This window comes from Poecilia formosa, unplaced genomic scaffold (genome assembly GCF_000485575.1).
Source record: "Poecilia formosa unplaced genomic scaffold, Poecilia_formosa-5.1.2 Scaffold11, whole genome shotgun sequence".
Taxonomy (NCBI): Eukaryota; Metazoa; Chordata; class Actinopteri; order Cyprinodontiformes; family Poeciliidae; genus Poecilia; species Poecilia formosa.
In genome coordinates this window covers 4,244,431-4,249,770 of record NW_006799950.1, presented here as the reverse complement: position 1 = coordinate 4,249,770, position 5,340 = coordinate 4,244,431, and the positions used below count along the sequence as shown (strand labels likewise).

The following is a 5,340-nucleotide window of genomic DNA, read 5'->3' as shown; positions in this document are numbered from 1 at the left end:
TATGGAATAACTTACCTTTCCAGATTAGATCTGCCCACAGCCTGGGTCATTTTAAATCACTTCTTAAAACTAATTTTTACTCTTTGGCATTTAATTGATGTATTGTTTTGTGCTCTGTTTTGTCATTTGTGTTATCGTTCTTGTACAGCACTTTGGTGCAGTTTTATACCTGTTTTAAAGTGCTATATAAATAAATTTGACATTGACAACTTTGTTTTCAAAACTTTTAAGGCTGTATTATGATGTAACTTTTATTTAAAAAAAAATGCTTTTTTTAAAATTTTTTTACATATTTTTTAAACTATTACCAGATCATGACAGGTAATGGATCAGATTGCCTGTCTCAACAATGAGACAGACAATCTGATCCTCCACCTAGTGCTACTTTTGCTGTATAAAGAAAATCAGCGTCAAAAACAACCAGTCAGAAGAACATGCTGGCGTTGTCAATCACCCTTGTATATGTGCTACTAAATGTGCTAATGGCACAAAAACAACTCACCTTAACAGAAAAACTGTTTAGCGGCTTCTTCTTGCCGATAGCTCTGGGAGTACTGGGAGAAGGCAGGGGAGCTTGAATTTTCCACAGATTATCATACTATGCAACATATACGTAAAAAATATATATAAAACTTACACACTGCAGCTATCAATCAAGCAATTAGGATAGGAAATCCAATATGCTTTTTTTTTTTTGAGTAAATCTACCCTTGTTATGATCTTGATTTGCTTGAGTATGTTTTGGTTTTATATGTGTTTCTTTGGTTATCTATTTAATCTGCCATATTTAAATTTTCACTTCATTAAGGTTTATTTCTTGTAGTCCTTTCTTAGCTATTATGGTTTGAGTGTTCTGTGTTCCTTACTCTTTATTAGATCAGCCTAATTTCTGTTTTATTTCTGTTCAGTTCTTCTTAGTGTTTCCACTCAAGTTTATTTTCAGATTTCTACTCTAGTTTATCATGTTTCTTTAGTCTAGTTATTCTTTAATGTTAGACTTACTTTCTGATTCCCGGTGTACTCGCTCTCATCTCTCTTCTGTCTGCCTCCTGCTGTCTCTATTTTCACCTGTAATCAGTTAGCTCATCAGCCTGGGTCTTTTGCTTAACATTCAATATCCTCGGTATTTAAGCTTCTCATTTTCGGTCATTACTCGCCGGATCCTTTCGTCTACTCCTGTCACTTTCTAGTTCAGCCCCCTGGTTGAAACCTTGCTGGTTTCCTTCCTTTGTATTTTATTTTTTTGCTCTTACTCCTTATTCCGTCATGGATTTTCTTTGTTTGCATATTTTTATTAATGCATGTGGGGAATCATTTTCTCTAAGATACGCCTGAAATGCCAGACAGGACACACTGAAAGATTAAAAATAAAATAATGGTAATAGTAAGCTTTCATGAAAAACATTATAGTTGCATTTTTATACTTTCCTTATGTTGTTGTGCAACCTTTAAGAAAACATCTGCAAGGAAATCATCATCAAAGACAGTAGTACTGTTATGATGTGAATTTAATTTTGAGTAGAATATTGGATGTGCATACTCAACTGTAATACATGGAGAAGAAGTGCAGCTTCAAGAAATGAATGTTCCAGTCATGATCTCTAGGATTTAGGGTTTCTGTATATTACTAAGTTTGCATCTCTGTTTATTTTAGTGCTTAATGTTTCTAGAAATGGAATATTTTCTGCTCAGCTTTTCCTGGTTGTCTCTGTGCCTTTCCTCGGTATCTCATCCAACTGTTCTCGGTTAGCTGTTCCTCATCTGCTGACTAACTCGCCTTTGTAACATTCCAGTAATCAACCTCCACAACATTAATAGTTCTCATTCTAAAATCCTCTGTTGTTGTTGCCAGCCTGTTCTTGTTGTTTTCTGTGAACCTATGCCAGCCTCTGGTTCTGTTCATCATCAAAATCCAGATTCATCATGCACCTCCCATATTCTTCTCTTCTTTTGGGTCTACAACAATGAAAGGATCACGATAGCACCAGCGTCAGTGTTTGACACAAATTTCTACGGTTGCGTCTAAAAATTCCACAACATGAGGTTTTTGACATGCTAAAAACCACACATTTGCAGTAATTTTTGCGACAGAATTGCAGCGAAGGCCTATATTTACATTACTTACCTCATGCGACACTGTGCAGAAGTTCTGTCTGCGCAAATAAAGATTCAGTCACTTCAGGATGCTGAGTGGTTGAAGAAACTCTGTCTGACACATTCACACTTGTTTTCTGATAAATTCATGTAAGAGTTATTTGACTACTGAGTATAAAGGGTTCATGTTCAAAACTAAGTACAGAAAAATATAAAACGGGACCATGACATTATGGCAAGAGTAATATATACAGTCAGTTTTATAACCTGCATCCTGATACACAACATGTGCAATCTTAGGATGCAATAAAAGCAACAGTCATACTTCACAAAGTTAACACGACTTGATGTTTCACAAAATGTGCTTCATTTGTTTATGCTTAGCTCCATGCAAGACTCGTTCTTAGATACACCGTTTCCTATTTGGTGACACAGAAAACACTGAAAGTTTCCCACTATTAACAAAATATCAACGTGATTTATTTTACTTGTCAGGAGAAAAGCTACAAATCAAAATGTATATATACATAAGGAAATCTGAAATGTTTAAAAAAACTGGTTTCACTTTTACAGGACTAATAAAAAGAAAGGTGCAAATATGCCAAAAATACTGTGAGAAAAATACAAGACACAATTTCCCGCTACCCATTGTAATGCAATATTAATATGGTACTTCAAAGAGCCTTTTAAGTTTTTTCTTGAATAAACAAAAAGCCTTTTCTGAGGATTCTTTAATTTTAGGGCTTTCATTTCTAACAATGGATTCTTTTTAATATGGTTTACAGAGGAAAACCAGAAAACATGATTTTCAGTTTGGTAAATATAGAAACTCTCTTAAAGAACTTTTTTTTTTTTTTTTTTTTTTTTTACAAAACTAGAGAGCCACTGAAGACTATTACACTACATGACCTTTTCTTTTTACACAATTGGTGACAGTTGAATAACAAACCTTGAAGAAAACAAATAGAGAAGATGAAGAGCATTATCTACTTCAGAACCTAAAGAACTGAATCCAACCTCAAACTAAGCAGATTATGGAGGGTTCTTCTCAAGGAGATCTATGATGACAACAGTGGGCAGGGCACTGTGTACCTGGAACTAAGTCTGGTACACAGTGATTCTGTAAACTGATGCAAAGGTGTTGATACAGTACACTACAACAACTCTCTGATGTATAATGAAAAACAGCAGATGGAGCCACATCAAAGTATCAAGATCCAAGCCTTTATCCTCGCTTTCCTTGAGCTTCCAATCAAACAATGACCCCTTCATGAGCAGCCATTATTCAGACTCAGCCCGTCTTCCAAAACAGGTCATCCAGTCCTTCAACTTGACAGTCTCCTGCTGGTCTGGCTTATCCACACCCCATTCCTTTCTCCTTCCCTTGCTCTTGGAAGAAAAGACACAGAGACAAGGGATTTGCCTCACGCTAGGTAGCCGTTTTATGTGTAGCGTATAAAAAAAGAGGGTTTCTCTTTGTGTGTGTGTGTGTGCGCGTGTGTGTGTGTGTGTGTGTGTGTGTGTGTGTGTGTGCGTGTGTGTGTGTGTGTGTGTGTTACATGGTGGGACTTTGCAAAGAGAGCCAGGAGCCCACTTGAGGAGCATTGGGTTTTAGAACTGGATGATTTGTTTGGAGAAACCCTCTAGACCCAAAAGGAGGATTAGCTGCACGCAGGTTCCCATGAAACCAAGATGAAGTGAAGAGGCCTTCACGGACTGCTGCACCTCTGCATGATTATATGCACAAAGACATACCTGAAATACAGTACAAGCATGAGCAGCATGAAACTTTTTCAATCTTTATTTAAATATGTGATTCTATTCACACACCAATACAAAGGTTACCTTTATTAGGTAGGACATTTACAGCTTTTCCATGACCTCCATTTCTGTATCGGATTTCCACAACTTACAGCAAATTTCTGCAATAGCAGAAAAGGCCAAAAAAGTTACTACATTTTTACATTTTTTTTTCTTTTTACCCTTTTCTGTTGTTTTTTTTTTTGTATGGATCAGGGTTCTGTATCTTTGATAAAGTTTGAATTGAATTTGTACTATCATCTGGGTCTCATATATATATATATATATATATGAATAAAAGTACTAAATAAAAAAAATACATAGCACTTAGGTGAAGAAAGCACAGTCTCTCTGAACGGGTCATCATGAACTCATCTCGAGTTCCTGCGCTGTAGGGCAGAAATGTTTTTCCAGGTGCAAACGCTGCCATCTGCTGGTCAAGATAGAAAAAAAATATCTGTAATCTTGAGTGAAATTAGTAACTCCATCTTGAGGAAAATCAAATCTATCTGCCAGCTGAAGCTGTAAACTTTACAATATCTGCTGGATTTTTCCGGTCAGTGTGGAAAAAGCATGTATGTTTATTTTTCATACATGCAAAAAGTATTTTACAACAAGCATATTAATTAGGCTTTGAAATGAGTAAAGACAGAGGTACAACAATTTATTAACTCCTTGCACGTTTAAAAAAAGTTTTTTACATTTGTAACTGGAATATTGTCAAACATATTAAGGTCATGATAAGTATAATAGTAAACAAAACCCTGCAGTCAGTGGCTGTCTGCAGTATACCTGTGTGGTATGTTGTAGAAACCATACCACGCATAATGCTTTCACTCATGGCAGCTGTATTAATGGGAGCGTTAAGCACCGACTCTCTTACAAGCATTTAGTTCCTTTGCAACTTGTTACCGAGCCCCAAGCCTCTTAGTGACAGCCAATGTGAGAAGGAACTTGAACTTGCAAGACAAGGATGATATTTATGCTATACGCATCTTCTGATATGCAGTACGTATAAGTTTGTTAGTTTATTTGGATACCCATTGCTGTAACAATGGCTACTCTTCCTAGGGTCCACATCCCTGGGAAGAGTAGCCATATACCTAATTAACTTCATTATATGAATGTAGTTTGAATGCCGCATGCTGTTAGATCCCCATGGTGTGATCACAATGACAGCAGCTGCCATGAATAACTACTCCTATCGTCAAATCAAGCATTTGCTGTAGTTGTCCACAGTAACCTGGGAAATCTTGGGTCCCTTTCATCTCCTCAGTGTGCAAGACTGAACAACTGGTCACCGTCAACACTTCCTTGTGCATGCCACAGACAGCTCCTCTCAGCCTGGTGGCAAACATAGTGGAGATTAGCATGCCAGCAGTTCTCTTGCCTAAAATCTTTGACAGCATTAGCACATGCTCAGTCGAGGGCATACACAAGAGCCAG

General features: G+C 36.9%; 1 long non-coding RNA gene across 1 annotated transcript; it reads right to left on the bottom strand.

Annotated features, from left to right (window-relative positions):
• Positions 1–3,296: 3,296 nt before the first annotated feature.
• On the bottom strand, positions 3,297–4,019 carry LOC107835259 (uncharacterized). Its single transcript, XR_001661079.1, has 3 exons — positions 3,940–4,019; positions 3,654–3,849; positions 3,297–3,483 (listed from the first exon to the last, which is right to left on the bottom strand). It is a non-coding gene; the product is annotated as an uncharacterized LOC107835259 (long non-coding RNA).
• Between the last annotated feature and the right edge of the window lie 1,321 nt (positions 4,020–5,340).